Source organism: Cavia porcellus, unplaced genomic scaffold (assembly GCF_034190915.1).
Source record: "Cavia porcellus strain 051 isolate PalLab524CR breed Dunkin Hartley unplaced genomic scaffold, mCavPor4.1 scaffold_27, whole genome shotgun sequence".
Taxonomy (NCBI): Eukaryota; Metazoa; Chordata; class Mammalia; order Rodentia; family Caviidae; genus Cavia; species Cavia porcellus.
The window spans coordinates 19735582-19752436 of record NW_026947510.1 but is presented as its reverse complement, the minus strand read 5'-3'; the positions used below and the strand labels follow the sequence as shown (position 1 = coordinate 19752436).

At 46.6% G+C, this 16855-nt stretch overlaps 1 long non-coding RNA gene across 1 annotated transcript; it reads left to right on the top strand.

Annotated features, from left to right (window-relative positions):
* Positions 1–266: 266 nt before the first annotated feature.
* On the top strand, positions 267–9688 carry LOC134473626 (uncharacterized). The gene is made up of 3 exons (XR_010043978.1): positions 267–1013; positions 7998–8112; positions 8908–9688. It is a non-coding gene; the product is annotated as an uncharacterized LOC134473626 (long non-coding RNA).
* Positions 9689–16855: the final 7167 nt, after the last annotated feature.

Below are 16855 nucleotides of genomic sequence, written 5' to 3'. Positions count from 1 at the left end.
GGGATTACAGGCGTGCACTACCATATCTGGCCCAAGTCTCTAAACATTTCAGAAGCAACACACCAGAAAGGGCTTTATTAACCAAAAACCTCCATGCTGGCTTGAGGCCTGTGATTTATCAAAGGAGCGCTGTTTTCTTGGGCAAGGAATGCGCAGTGCCGTGCTAATCCCCGGCCACGGCTCTGCTAATTGGCGCCTCTGTTGGAAACACGGTTCGTGGCTCTGTGCAGAAACAGCCTCTGGGGCTCTAGGACCAACCCTGTGTAGACAGTGAAGGTCACTCCTGCAGGGCAGCGGAGATGCAGCACTGGGGCCCAACGCAGCCCAAGCACGCACCGCACTTCACTGCAGATCCCTGAGGCTCCCAAGGGCGTCGTGCCCCGCAGTACTCTTAAGTTATTTCGTGGAAACCTACTCCGAAGGTGGCCCTGTGGTGTTCCTGAGTGTGCCTCGGGTGCGTCCAGATGGGCCTGGGCTACAGCTTCCAGCAAACCCTTCAGCAAGTGCACTATGCTTTCTGCCACATCCAGGACCACAGACCAAGAGTGACTTGCACCTGCTCCCGAGCCTGAGTCCAGGGAGGAGATGACAGGAGGGGTAGACACTAGGCACCGGGATGCTAGAGGATGATAATGTACTGCAGAGTCCAAAAAGCTAAGAGAAAGCTTTTGTTTTCTTTTGTTTTAAGAGATTAGGTCTTGGCTGAGTGTGGTGGTGATGCACACCTGTAATCCCAGCACTCTGCTAGGATGAGGCAGGAGGATCCCAAGTTCTAGCCCAGCCCTGGCAATTTGGCAATTTAGAGAGACCCTATCTCAAAATAAAAATTAAAAATGAAAAAGGCTGGGAAGGTAACTCAGGTGAAGACCTTGGGTTTCATCTCCAGTACTGCAAGAGAAGAGGAAGAGTGGGAGAGACAGACAGACAGACAGACAGACAGACACTGTGTTACCCCTGCTGGCTTAGGCTCAAAGATCCTCTTGTTCCAGCTTCCCGTGTAACTGGAATCCAAGGTATGTGCCACTGTACCTGTCTAGAATGAGAGATTTTGAATGTTTTTACCATAAATAAATGATAAATATTTGAGGAACTATATTTACCCTGATTTAAATATGATACAATGTATGCATGTATCAAATGCACAAGGCATCCCATAGATATCTACAATTTTATATTTTTATGTATTAATCAAAAATAAATTTACCCAGATGTGGTATTGCCCCAAACCCTAATTCTCTGGAAGGCTGAGACAGGAGGGTTGAAAATTCAAACCCAACTGGGGCAATTTAGGGAGACCCTGACTCAAAAAATTTTAGAAAGTCGGAACGTGGCTCAGTGCAAGGCATGGGGTTCAATCCTCAGTAGTAAAAAAGAAAAAAATCCTTAAAAAGTAAGTTTGAAGAGGAGATCAACCCTCAGCAGGTGCTGACATGCCTCCCTTGTCCCCTGAGGCCCAAGCTGTGGCTTATAACCCGGCTTGCAGTCGGACAGCTGCGGTTAAAACCTTGTCCTAGTGAACTCAGCTGACCAGCGTGAGTGGCAGGATTTCTAACCAGTCTGCTTATTTTCATCTCATTTCTGTGGTGATGGAGATCAGTCCCATGACTGTGTACACGTTAAGCTTCTGTTCCACCCTGAGCCACGCAGGCCTGAGCCAGGACCCAACTGTCAGTGCTGGTGTTTGGTTTGGTTTGGCAGCCCGACCAGCTCCCAGCCGGTTAAGGTCAACTCTCACTCAGTTCAGCACAGGCATAACCCAAATCTGTGTTCCTCCACTCAGATGATCTCTCTGAGTGAAGCAGTACAAGAGCCATACCTCTTCTCACAGGGCCGAGGGCCAAGCAGCTTCATTCATCAGCACAGCCTGTGCATTATTATATCATCATCATCATCATCATCATTATTTTATTTTTGACAAGATTTTGCTAAATAGTTCAGGTTGGCGTGAAACTTGTGCAGATCTTCCTGTTTCAGTCTCCCAAGAGCTAGAATTACAGGTGTGCACCACCATGCCTGGCTTATATGGCAACAGCAAGCAGAAACACCACAATGACACGCAGGACTTGGAGGCAGATTTATTTATGTCGATTGGCACTTATCAGGATCATCCCCAAAACATCAGGCCTTGGTTTATGGTGGTCTAGAGCCTACAAGAGATAAGCAAGCAGGAAGTACAGAGGCAGAGTGACTTGTCAATGGGGATCGGCTCTTACGATATACACCAGCTATGCATCACAGTGACCAGTCACTTCTAAGAAATAAGAGTGACAGGAGCTGGAACTGGAACAATCACTAGGCAGCTAAAAAAGTGAAGTGTACTGGCTGGGTGGGCCATTTTCTGTTACCATAGCAACAATATTAGCTGGCTTGTGTTTCCCACATGCCCGATGTGGGTGCCCTACACTCCCAAACCTTGTCCTCACTAGGACAAGGTTTTAACCGCAGCTGTCTGACTGCAAGCCGGGAACACGAGCACATGTGGAGCTGGGTCTTTAAAGAGACCATAGTGTTCAATTGTGGTCATGGGGCTGGACCAAAACTCAGTATGGTAGGGTCCAAGAAGAGGACATTTGGCAAATCCACAGAGTGCTCACCACAGGAACACATGGGAGAAGGTGGCATCCCTGAGCAAGGAGCAGGTCTCCAGCGGAACCAGCCTTGACCTGAGCTTCCTCTCTCCCAGAGCTGTGTGAAAACAGTTCCTTTCTCCCAGGAAGCCACTCAGCCTGCAGTTCTTTGCTGTGTGGTCCTTGCAGAGGAACACAGCCAGCAAGTGTTGGAAGAGTGTCTCTTGGTGATTTTTAAAATGCTGAAGCCAGGGCCATGGTGGGAACCCAGACGGCTGCAGAAGGCAACTCATCCACCCTCTTGGTAAGCACCTCCCTCAGGTGCGAGCCAGGAGGAGACGCAGTCACTAGCTCCTATGAGCCTTCCCATGCACCGGCTGGAAACCAAACATCCCAACCCTCCCCACCCTGTTAGCAACTGGGGACAGAGGTCTAAACAGGACTTGGGAGGATGACTGTATGCAGTATAGCAAATACGGGGGATTTCCTTCCATCTTCTGTATGAAGGCAAAGGTTTTTTCTCACTGTTTTGTTTCCTTACTATTGTATTACCCTCTTCCATATTCTCTTTCAAATGTTTTTGTAATGTTCTGGTTTTGATTTGATTTTGCTATACCTGATTGAAAGGACAACTATTGTGAAGGTAATGAGATATACTATGATACCTGTTACTGTTGTCCCGGTATCCTGCAGTGAAATCCTGTACCATTTTCACTACATTGTCTCAATTGGCTTTGTTCTGTCTTGTTCTGTTGTATTTTAAAATTTTTTTTATTATTATGAAGGTAGTAAAATACAATAGAACACGATAGAACAAAACCAACTGAGACAATGCAGTGAAATTGGTACAGAACATCATAGCAGGTTACCAGGGTAACAGTAATAGGTACCAGAGTATATCTCAGTATCTTCATAATAGTTGTTCTTTCAATCAGGTATAGAAAAATAAAATGAAATACAGAACATTATAGAACTTATGAAAACAGCATATTGAATGGAGCAGTACCATTAATCAGAATAAAGCAAAACAGTGGTAAAAATATTTGCCTTCAAAGAGATGGTAGAAGGAAAACTCCCTTATTTGCTGTATTGCATATGGTCAACCTCCCAAGAGATGCTCAGACATCTGGCTCCCATTTGCTAACAGAGGGGGTAGGGTAGAGAATGGGATGTTTGATTCTCAGCCCACATGCTGGTAGGCTCAGGGCTTCGTACTAGGGAGGTGATTGGGTAGCTTTTTTTCCCCCGGTGCCCTAAGTTTCAATATGGCGGGATCGTGGGAGGCGCTGGCTGGCTGGTTTTCTCCCTGGAGTACACATTGCTCGCTCAAGCCATGGCTGCTTACCAGGGAGGCGAGCGGGTTGCTTTCTTTCCTAGCGCCCTAAGTTCCAACACTGTATTTTTAACTACCTTCAAAAAAAAAAATACTGAAGCCCAGCTCAGTGCACACACCCAGCATCTAGGGAGGCTGAAGCAGGAAGATCAAAAGTTTAAGGCCAGAAATAAAAGGGGGCTGGGAATTTAGGTTGGCAGTGCAAGTGCTTACGTGGCAAGTGTGAGGTCATGAGTTCAATCCTCAGTACATCCTCAGTACCAAAACAAAAACAAACATTTTGAAATAAAAGTTTGAGGCCAGCCTGGGCAACAACTCTGCCTCAGAATAAAAAAAAGTAGAAAGGGCTAGGGCTGTACCTTGTGGCAGAACGTTCCTGGCACACACAGGAAGGCTTAGTCTCTCTCCCAGAGAGACTTTGCTGTGGCTGACCTGGTTCCTTCTGAATCGTTCACCTTTCCCTTGCACAAACCACATGTCCAATGCACTTGTCCCCCTGCACACACATTACCCTGGGCATGGCCTTAGCACATGACAAAGCATCCGGAAGATGCTGTGGGACCAGCTAACTTTACAGCTTTGGAAAGTCAGAACAACAGCTGGCGAGTCACTAGCAGGGCTGGGAAAGCCAGGCGCTGAGGTGACCAGTGGTGGCCTGTTGGGTATTTTAAGCTGCTGAATTGAATTAGGAGGAGCGGGAGGAGTCACCAGGCTCCCGGAGAGCAACCCTGGGCTCCCCCTTCCCCCCCCTCCCCCCCCGACTCTGGCCCCTCTCCCCACCGCCTAAGTAGGTCACCGCCAGCACAGGGAGGCGGCCATGCTGTGTGGGAGGCACAGACCTGGCCTCGGCTGCAGTGCCATCTGTGATCGCAGACTCTCAGGCTGCCAGCTTGGAGAACATTCGCTTGTCTAAATTTCTTTTGTTCCAGATGGCGAAGCTAGGCCCAGAGGCAAAGGGAACTTTTCTAAGGTTGCATAGCCAGGTGGGGCTGGGGCAGTGACATGAGCCTGAATGTCTTGCCTTTTGGCTGCAGCCCTTCACAGGGTGCCAGGTTGTCTGAAAAGTTGTATCTAGATGCCCAGATTTTGCTCTGCCTTCTTCTGCCTGCTTTGGGTATCTATTTCTCCCCTACAATTAAAAATAAGAGAGCAGACAATGGGCTATGTCTATGGGGCAGTATGGTCCACCTTGTAGATGATGGGTTAGTAGTGGCCCTGGAGTAGTGCAGTGCACAGCTTGAGAAGCTGTACCAGGCGGTCCTGGCTATGAAGAGCTAAGTGACATCATGCTTGTCAGTGCCTTAGCATAGTGCGGGGAGCAGTTGAGCTGTGCTGATCGACTACACATTTGTGGCTAGAGCAAGGCCAGTCCTGAGAGCACAGCTTGCCAGAGGCACTGGGATTAGCACAAGGCCAGTCCAGGCAAGCGTCCGGCCTCAGTGTTCCTTCCTGCTGACTGCAGCACAGAGAGCACCGAGAATGTTTTGCTTTCCGCATCCTCAGCAAAACACAGAGACCTTATACTTTCGGTCCCATCACACTCTTCCCCACTTTTTACTGATATAAATAAAGAAGTAGTCCATGCTGGGTTGTTGCTGCCTCTCCATCAGAGAGGTCAGGTCCCACCCAGACTCAGCTTTTTCCCATGTGACTTGTTTCTCATCGGCCTCCGCCCCCCGCCACCCCCTTGCTTAGGACCCTGCTGCCTGCAGGATTGCGGCACCTATGAAGAGCTCATCAAACGTTTGGCTATTATTATCTTCATTTTCTGGTTTAAGACAAGGTTTCACGGTGTAGTCCAAGCCGGTCTTGAACTCACTGTACAGCAAAGGCTGGCCTCAAACTTGTAGTGATCCCCCTTGCCCCAGCTCCTGAGTGTTGGGATTAGAAGGCTGTGTTACCATGCCTGGCTATTATTATCTTCATTTTCTTTGCCATCATGAAGAACCAGCTGTTTTATCTTTGAAGCAGCAAGGAATGGCAGGGCCACACAGGAAATTCATCTTTTCATGTTTCTTTCTGTTATAAAGGTAACAAGCACTCAGTAAAGAAAACCTGGAAAATACATAAGAACACACAAAACGACAAAAATAACCCTGCATGCAGAACCATCCTGTTGACATATGGTGTGTGTTTTCCAGGCTTTGATTTCCCACCTGTCTCTTTCACTCACTAATGCATTAGCAAAGCTTTCCCAAGGCAACAGTCTCAGCCTCCAGCCTCAGCTTCAAGGAGAGGATTACAGCACAGTGACCAAGAACATGAATTCTGAGTCTAGATTGCCTGGTTTCAGATATCAGCTCTCACTTGCCCACTGTGTGACCTTGGGCAAGATAAGTAAGCTCTCTGGGCTTCAGTGTTGTCTCCTGTACAGTGCAGCTAATGCAGAAGTGTTTTGAAGGTGATCTAAATTAATGCCTGCAAAATTCCCAGAGAAGTGCTTCGCTCTCAGTGAATTGGTTTGGAGGGGTTCAATGGGCTGATGGCGTACAGCGCATGGTGTCAGGGGATACAGTCCGTGGTCAGCTGTCCCAAGACAGGAAGAACATCATGGTAGAAGAATGTGGGGGAACAAAACTACTCAGTTCCTGGAGGGAAACGGATCAGGGAACAGAGAAAGTCCCCAAGGCCACACCTCCAGGACCCAACCAGATATCCCAGAGTGTGGTTTACTAATCCCCTGGTGGTTCCTAAGCCCATTCAGCTGACAGTTAAGTTTAACTGTCACAGGGGATTTGGCACATCATTGTCACAAGAACAGCCCATTTGGGAGACACCACACAGCACTGTTGGCTATGCTGGTCCCTTATTATTGGCCCTGTAGGTAGTTCCATTTTTCTTTATCCTAAATAATGTGGCTACCATACATTTTTCAGTATCTTTGAGGATGTCTGTGGTTATTTTATGAAAATAAATTCCTAGAAATGGTATTGCTGGTTTATAAATAATGCATGTGCCAGGTCATCTGAGTATGTACCAACAGACATGATGACAGAATTGGCAGGGATGGGAAAGTGTCAGGAGTCTTATGGGAAACACTGGGGTGCAGACTAGGATTAGGAAATGTGCTTTAGTTGTGGTTTGGGGTGATCCATATTTGATGCTGGCAATGTGATCCCTGCCCTTTGGAGTTCACTGCCATGTTGCCCCATTCTGATTCTGGGAGTACCTACTACCTCTTGTCTGTGTCCCAAAACCAGCTATGCCATGAGGTAATTAAGACTCTGAAATATATCTGCTTTTTAAAAAAACAAGCACAGCCAGGGATGGTGGCACCCAACTGTAATCCCAGCACTCTGGAAGCTGATGCAGGAGGGTTGCTTGAGTTCAAGACCAGCCTGAACTACATATTGAGATCCTTACTCAAACAAAACAAAACAAAAAATTTTTAATTAATTAATTAGTTTCTGTTTTTTTGAGAAGGGGTCTTTTATGCAGTTCTGGCCTTGAATTAGCTCAGTCTGGTCATATCCTCTTGCTTCCAGCCTTATGAGTGCTGGGATTACAGACTTGTGCCAACATGTTTAAATCCATTTTATTTATTTATTCACTTGTTTATTTAGTTAGTCTTTTTGAGACAGGGTCTCACTATGAGCTGGCCTTGAGATCACTTTGTAGCCCAGGCTGATTTTGAATTTGTAACAATCTTCTTGCCTCAGCCGATCAAGTGTTGGGATTACAGGTATGTGCCAGCATGCCTGGTTTAAACCATTTATTTTAAAAGGACATTTTAAAATCACTAATGAATGCCATGTCCACCTGTTGTGCAAGGAAAGTCAGTGAGGAAACAACTACCACAGGGCGAACTAGTATGAAGCAGTAGCAGCCCCTGGAAGGGATCTGTGCTCCAGGCCCCATGCTTGGTTGTTGCCAGCTACAGAGGTGGGAAAGCCTTAGGAGCACTGAGCTAAAGCTCTCTCCTTATTATAATCAGAAGGACCAGAAGAAAACAGAAGGGAGCTTTTAATTTTTATTTAAACTAATTGATTTTTTTGTAAACTGGGAGAGTGGGGTGGAGGGAGCTCTAGATTTTCTGATGAAGGATCTATGTACTTTCTCCCACGTTTGTGCCTAAATTTTATGTCCCTGACTCTTAGGGAGTCAGCTGCACCTGGTCAGAAAATCTTCACAAGCTCCTTCTCAAGAGGATGCGTAACTGTCGCCTCCACATCACCGAGGACGAGGATCTGAGACCTGAGACCTGTGCCCAAGGTCAGTCCAAGGAGTAGAAGTGAGAGGCAGAGCCCCAGGGCTTTGGCTGAAATGTCACACTGACCTCTCTGCTGCACTGCCAGTACACTAGGCAGTGGCATCCTGGTCCCTCCCTGTCGCACCTATTCTGACCATGGGACTCGCCTCGGATTCCCCAACCTGTACTGGGGCTTCATCTTGACAGTTTTACTCTGTTTGGCCTTGACCTTGACCTTGACCTTACGCTGCTCCTTGGCCTAGTGGCTGGGAGGAGTGGGCCCACAGCATCACACGAGGTAGAAAGGAGTCACAGGGATGGTTACTGTCGAACCCTGATTTACTGAGCCCCAGCAGGACTCCTTGACCACCATCCTTTCCTAAGTCACATGGGCCATTTTCCTCCCTGACAATTATCTTGTTTGTTTTTCCCTATGGTTGCATGTGACAAATATTATTGTAAGTACTTTCAAAAAGAGGACACTGAGCATATGTGCATGGTCACATAGCTACTAGAGGTATGATAAAAAAGATATGGTGAATGTTTAAATGTGACCAGGGTCACTTCTGCTGTGTGGCATTGGCAGGGCATCGGTGACCCCTGTGTCCATCACTGGGATAGAAACAGAGGGCTGGCCCTTTGTTCAGTTCCCTTTGGATGGCACAGTCTGGCACAGCTGTCCACAGAGGAGTCGAGTGCCCAGGTCATGTGTGGTGCCCCAGGGTGTGGCTGTGGCTTTGCTTAGATCCCGTTGTCCCTGGGGTTCCTTTGCTCCCCCTGCCTGTGTCTTGATTTTGCTTTTCTCTGAGTTTCTCTAGTTTGTCTGGCATCCTGCACCTGACATGGAAGAAGCGTGGGTTGACGGGCCTCGGGAACCTGATGGGGACAAGAGACAGAACTAGAAGCACTGATCCACTTGTCTGAGCCCTCAGATGGAGTCCAGAAGGGCTGAGCTGTGGGCATGGGCTGAGTGTTGGGGGACACCAGGATCTGTCCAGTAAGCCTGATGCCCGCCTTCCTGAGGGGGGTCCTGAGCAGCTCTTTGGCTGGGAGAGAGACCGGAACTTCATTTGCAGAACTCTGTGCTGTTGTTTGAGAAAGCACTCACTGCCATCATCTCTGTCCAAGACCTGGCAATGAGGCTGCCATGGTTGGCACCTGGCTCAAAGACCCTAGGAGAAAAGACAGCGGAGTGGGAAAGCGGTGGTAGTGGAGGATGTCGGGGATGCTGTGACCTGTGCGGGACATGAAGCTGCTTCTGCTGGGGAGGCCCCAGGAGCAGCATGGAGCACCTCCCTGGTGACCCTACCCAGGCTCTGCTGCCATCAGGGCTGCTCCTAAAGGGGTCGGATCTCAGCCCACTGTGCTCTGTGCTGGGGTCTCAGCATGGTAGGGAGCACGACCCAGGTGTCACAGTGTGTGTGACAGCCAGAAACTATTCCAGCTTGCCCAGAACTAAAGGGATTTATCTAAGCCATGGGGGAAGAGCAATTTAGCAGACTAAAGCCCACCTGTTACCTGGCATGTGCTTAGCAAGCTCAAGGCCCCAGATTCGAGTATTTAGAATTAAATAAAACAAACAAAACAACAAAGCCAAAATGACTCTGGAAAAAAATGCTTAAATTTCTTTTTAGAAGATGATAAAGATGTTCTGGGCTTGTAGGTGATGGCTCCACTTCGCACAATTTTGTGACTGTGTTAAAAGTCACTGAATTATATATGTTAGAAGAGTGAATTTTGCTATATATTATAAACCATTTCAAGATGGACTCAGCCAGGCATGGTAGCCCATGCTTGTCTTCCCAGCTGCTTGGGAGATGGAAGCAGGGAGATCTCAAGTTCAGGCCAGCTGGGCATACTGAGAGAGACCATATCTCTAAACAGACAGACAGACAGACAGACAGAGACACAGGTCAATGGAACAGGATTGGGAGTCAAGATATAAACTCTTATTTTTATAATCCTTAACTTGATTACATCTGTGAAGACGTCTTTTTTAATGCAACTATACTTGTAGCCATTTCTTGAGAGTAGGACACATTTGTCTCTCCTGGGGACACCAATCAATCTACTATACTCCCAGATGGGAGACTGAGCTACTCAGCAGAGAAACCCAGCTGGTGACAGCAGGGCAGAGATGTGAACCAGTATAACATCAACATGCAGGGAGGCCGATGGGAGGATCCCAGAAAGACACTGAGGAAGACCTGGAATAAACACAATGACAAAATGAAGGGAAAGAATGAACAGAAAGCCTGGGCCCCATCCAGTCATTGTTTCCTCCCCAGGCTTCCATGGGGTGGGGCAGAGGGTCCACAGGGGTTTCTGACCACAGAGATGTTTTGTTGGGGCTGGATGATACCTTTCCTGCTGCCATGTTGGGTCTGGGGGATAGAGAGCCTTGACCTTTCCCTAGAAAGGCAGCTGGTGTATCTCTTACCTTCTTGCCTTACTCTGGATGCACGTTTAGGTAAAACTCAAGAAGATGAATCTCCAAAGGTGGTTGAACTTGATGTGTCTTGTCACTTCTGGTTGGTATAGCAAAATACCACCATGGAATGGCTTAAATGTCCAAGATTTATTTGACCAAGAGTGGGAAGCTGGAAATCCAAGAGCTACAGCCAGAAAGCTGTCCAGGGACAATGATGACGTTGCTCTTGTCTGAATTAAAGGCTCGAAAATCAGGAGCACCCCTGGGCTAGGTTCCAACTCCAGGCTGACTCAAAGACAGGAGACTACTATCCCAGCTTGAAGACAGGTGGGCAGAGAAAGAGCTTTCTCTCGCTCAAGTTTTCAGTTTTCTCAGACTTTCAACAGATTGGATGAGTACACCCAGATGGAATATGGCAGCCTGTGTTAGTCTCCCATTCCAACACTTCCCTCACCTGTAATACCTTCATGGGACCCAGAAATACATGTGACTACGTATCTAGGCACTTGCCATGGCTCTGTCAAGGTGAGACATTAAATGGATCATCACAAGTCAAAATCGATTTTAGTTGACTTGGGTTTCTTTAACAAAATATCATAGACTTGCTGGCTTAAGCTCTTGAAATGTATTCTCAGTCCTGGAACCTAAAAGTCAGTTATCAAGATTGCTGATTGCTAGTGTGGTCAGGTTATGGTGAGGGCTCACTTTCTCGTTTGCAGATGGCTGCCTTCTTACTATGTCCTTTCATAGGCGGGAAGAAGAAGTGTGGGAGAGAGAGAGAGACAGACAGACAGACAGACAGACAGAGAGCTGGAGAGAGAGAGAGAGCGAAGGAGGAGGAGAGAATTCCTTTCCTTATACAGGCACTAATCTTATGATGAAGGCCCCAACCCTACGACCTTTTCTCCTTTTCCAGGAAAGGAACTCTGTTCTGTCTCAAACACCTCATTCCCTAACACCATCTAGGGGTAGGATTTACATCTGCATGTACCCCTAAAGCCTCATGTGCTCCTAGGTGAGACTTTTGGAAAGTGATTGGTTTAGGGGAGATCGTACCTGATTTCCTGTGAGGGGGTGGGAGCTGGTTGGCAGAGGTGAGTCACTGGGGGTATGGCCTGGAAGGGTGGCTCTCCCTGGCTCCGCCCCCTCTCTCTGCTTCCTGTGTGCCATGAAGTGAGCAGCTTTCCTCCACCAGGCTCCTTTGCTTTGGAGCCACTGAACCATGGACAGAAACTTTACAAACTATGAGCCAAAATAAACCTCTTTGCCTTTAAGGTGTAGGTGCTGGGCATTATGTCTCAGTGACAAGGACAGTGACGAAGACGCCATCACACTAGGGGTTGAGACTTCAGCCTGTGAATTTGGGGATGCCTCACTCAGTCTACAGTAGTGTGTGGTGGTGAAAGTTGTCTTTTTCTGCCTCTCCAAGGACTGAGGAGTCTTTGGCCCCAAGCAACCCCCAAAATCCAAGTCCCTGGTCTCAGCTACCATATCCAGCAGCCCCACAGGTGCTCTCTTCCCTGTTAGTGTCCCTGCTCCACTCACTGAGAAGTCACAGATGTTGTGTAGACAACAAGAGTGAGAATCAGCAGATCCACAAGAGAGATCCAGGTGGCATCCAGGATCTGGCCCACAGGTGACCTGCCAGGGGCCTCAGCCTACTTCCTTAGCCCCCCAAGACTTTTCATTTGTATGAAAGGAATCAGCCCAGTGTCCACCTTGGTTGTGTGAGGATCCAATGAGACAGCGCTTCTGAACTCCTCTTTCCTAATTCTTCACCCTCCTCATTGGCATGAATAAGCCCAAAGAAAACTAGGAGACAGAGCTGAGCTGGTGGAGAATTTCTCTGAAGGTGGAAACATCAGTTTAGGGGGGAAGCTTATTTCTAGACACCTCTCTCAGATGCTTTGTCCCACAAGGTTTCTCTCTTGTGGTACACAATGAGGCTGCCTTGGGTGGCATTCTGTGTCACATCATGTCCTGCCTGATTCCTGACTCCACATCCTTCTCACATACAGAACTGAGATCCCATTGCCTACCCAACAGCCTCCACCCCAGCCCTGACATCAGGCAGAATCTGTGGAGACCAAGAAGGCCTGTCTCTATCTTTTCTCTCTGCTTCCTGTTCGCCATGCCATGAGCAGCTGTCCTCTCTCCACCCAGGTCCTCCCACCACACATTGCTTTATTTAAGCCTGCTGACCATGGACTGAAACTTCTGAAACTGTAAATAAGAGCCAAAATAAACCTCTTTTTAAAAAAATGCACACATTGCATCAAATGTGCAGAAGAAATACTATGCTAAGTTCTGAAATTTGAGAGTGTTTAAACTCTGGAATTTGATGTGTTTCTGCTTTCATTCATATAAAATGAAGTGGGGCTTTGTAGGCCAGATGAAGGAGCTTGGATGTGATTTTCATGGTTGTCTAGACTTATGGGGGCCTTAGTTGCAAGCAACAGAAACAGCTCTGGAGGACATGGTTGTCCCTTGGTGTCCATGAGGAACAGGCTCAGGAACCCCCATGGATATGAAGGTCTGTGGGTGCCCACGTTCATTAAGTAAAGTGGTACAGCATTTCCACAGAACCTCCACACATCCTTCTACGGGCTTTAAATCATCTCAGATTGCTCACAATGCCCTCCATTAGGTGAATCTTGAGTAAACAGTGTTGTAGTGTATTGTCATCTCTGGAATAATGATGAGACAAAAGGCCATCTGTGTTCAGTGCAGGTAAGATTTTTTCCCAAGTGTTTCAGTGGTTGATGGGAGTCATGCAGGCAGCAGCCACAGGTGAAAGACTGATTACATCAGCAGGAAAGCAGTGAACTGAAAGGACACTGGGTATCTTCTGGATGGCCAGCAAAACCAGAAGCCAGGACTGCACTATGGGAAGCTTCAAAAGGAGAATACACAGCCAGAACCCTATGTGAAAACAACATCACAACCAGACTGTGGAGACTGACCTACTCTCGCTGCTGATCATTAGATGGTCTTGTCAAGACAGCTGACACCTCCAGCCCTGGTCTGGCATTTCCAGATATTGCATGCTGGGACTCCTCATCTGCTTCTTTTTGTCATTAACTCCAGAATTAACTCTACAAATTCTGAGAAGATCAGCTTGGCCAAACCTCAGTTATGGCTCCTTGCTCTGGTTGCCAGGAGGTCTGTGTTATGGTTATATCTAGATTTTCCCCAAAGCCTCATGCATTCATGGGCCCAGATTCAAGGAGGCAGTTGGATCATGGAGGTGTGATATTCATCAGTGGATGAGTCCATTGATGAGGTTAGAGCTAAACGTGGTGTTGGAAGGTGAAGCCTGGTGAGGTGGTCACTGGGGCATGGACTGAAAAGGTCTATCTTCCTCCTCCTCGCTTGATTGCTATTTCCTGTCTACCACGTTGTGAGCAGCACCCTCTCTGATGTCCTCTGCCATGCCACCCTGCCTTGGAGTCAGCCAACTATGAACTGAAGCCTTTATAATCTGTGAGTCTAAATATCTTCTACTTAGAGTTGTGAGCATTAGGCATTGTGTCTTAGAGATGAGAAAGTGATTAAGAAATTCTGAGATAAAGCACTGGGCTTCTCAGTGTCTATATTGGGAGGCTGCCTTTGCCTTCAATCAAGAGTTGGAAAATCTCAACACTGAGATTCCATCTCATTCCATGAGATATTCACTACAATGTGTCAGTGTTCACTAGAGAAACAGATATAACAGGAGGCATACAAATAGGTAGCCACTTACAAGATTGGCTCACAGTGGCCACCCACAGAGTTGGATGAAGAAGAGTGCAGAAAGTGTCTGCAAACTGGAGAATGAAAGTTTCAGTCTGAGATCTGGAGCTCACCTGAGTGTCCCATGCTAGTCCAAGTCAAGGGGCTGATGGTTCCGCAGCAGAAGGTTGAAGAGTCTGCACTGGAAGCCATAAGATGATGTCCAAGATGAAGGCAAAGACTGAAAAAACAGAAGCAGATCCATCCTTCATTTCCCCTTTATACCATCCAGGCAAAAAACCACCCTAGGGCGGGTCTTCCACACCATAGGGTGTGGAACTGCTGAGCTTTATTTAGTTAAACTTCTCTTACTCAAAGTGATGCAATCAACCAACCATCACACTCCAGAAAGAATAGCCATCATCAAGAAATCAACCAAGAACTTGCAACACAGTTCAGTGGCACAGTTTGTCTACTTGGCAAGCACAAGGTCTTGAGTTTGATTCTCAATACCAAAAAAAGTAAAAGAAAAGATCAACAAATAACAAATGCTGTCAGGGATGGGAAGGCTTTTCTTCATGGCTGGTAGGAATGTAAACTAGCAACCACTATGGAAATTGCAGTGGAGATTCCTTAAAAATCTAAAATTAAAAATTCATTTGTCTCAGCTATTTTCTTGCTAGATATTTTTCTGAAAGAGTTAAAGATATATTACAGTGACGTATGCACATCTATGTTTATAGCAGTATAGCTCATAATACCTAAATCTGGGAAGCAGCCTATATGCCCATTAACAGATGCCTGAATAAAGAATATGTGGTATTACACACAGTGGAGCACTCTCCTGCCATAAAGAAGGATGAATTGGATTATTTGTAGGAAAATGGATGTAACTTGAGACCATAATGTTATGTGAAGTACATCAGATACACAAGTTTAAATATCACATGATTTCTCTTATATGAGAAACTAAATATATACATAAAGTACAAAGTAAAACAGATATTGGGGTTTCAGTAAAGATGGTGGACAGATAACAGCAGGCTACAGAGATTCCCTGAGATAGTCAACTTAGACTCCAAAAATAATACAACATGGGGAGTCCAGAACAGAGGTAGATGGATCCACCTGACCCAGGAACAAACTAAGCTGAGAGAAACCAATTAAACATACAGTCCCGGTGCTACTATTGGAAAGGTTAAAGGCTCCATGCTCCTGCTGCAGCGCTTGAACTCGCACAGCTGAGACTTACAGAGCTACTGAAAGCCCACTGCTTCAACTCACTGGAGATGCACTCACACTGAGGTTGGGGGTCAGCATGTGGAATGGAGAGCTGAGCTGGTGGGGAACCTGCATCAACCTGCGGTGAGTGACAGGAATAAAACCAATCCACAGAAAAAGGGGCTCCAACAGATGACATTCTAGGGCTGGGCAGAATGGTGAGAACAAGGAGCAGCAGTGACTTCAGTCAGCTGCTTCCTTCTCAAAGTGGGGTTGAGGGAATGTGTTTGATCTGGGTCACACCCCAGGGTGAGATCCAATAGGTTAGCCCAAACCAAGTCCCTACACCTGGCAGTGCACCCTAATGCAGTAAAGCCCTCAGCAGGTTGACTGATCCAGAAGGGAGGGCCCAGCATACACTGTCTCTGTTTGTACCTCCATAGTACACTGCAGTGGGCAGGAGCACCTAGTTAGGGCACCTCAGATGAACTGTAACCAACAAAGAAAGAAACTGGGGCCTCCTATATACACCTGTGAAAGGAACAAAAAATATGAGAAGAGGAAGCAACAAGAAAGGACCCCCAAACCCCAACCCTGAGAACATTGATCCAGGAAAGGTAAATGCAAAGGAGACTGAGGATGGCAAACATGCAATATCAGACACAGCACCAGTAGACATAAAGCAATATCTTCAGGACCTCATAGATGAGTTCAAAAGTGAATATTTAACCAAGTAAAGCAAGATATAAATAGAATAATAAAAGGAATGCTAAGCACCTCTCAAGAAGACAGAGATGGAAGAATGGAGGAACAAAAAAAAAGGGGGAGAACCGTTTGATGGGAATATAAAGAAAACATAGAATACATGAAACAGGTTCAAAGAGATTACCAGGATATTAAAAACTCCATTGAAAGCTGGAAAAACTGCTTGGAAAGAAACTAAGGATAGATTATCCAAACTGGAGGACAGGTTTTCAATGTGGGATCATGAAAGGAAAAATTTCTTAAAAATATCAAGGAAACAAGCAGTAACAACACAAAGGCTAGAAGATGATAAGAGGTTCTATAACTTAAGAATAAAGAATGTGAATGAAGAAGCAGGGGTAAAAACAAAGGGACTACAAAGGCTATTCACAGAAATAATTAAGGAAAACTTCCCAAACATAGGGAAAGCAAATGATATTCAGATGTATGAAGCATACAGAACTCCAGCCACCTACAACCAAAACAGAACTATACCAGGCATATAATAATTAAGATCTCAGAAATCAAATATAAGAAGAGAATATTAAAAGCTGTCAGAGAGGGGCTGGGGATTTAGCTCAGCGGCATAAGTGCCTGCCTTGCAAGCAGGCAGTCGTGAGTTCGATCCCTGGTACCAGTAAAAACGAAAAAGACAAAAA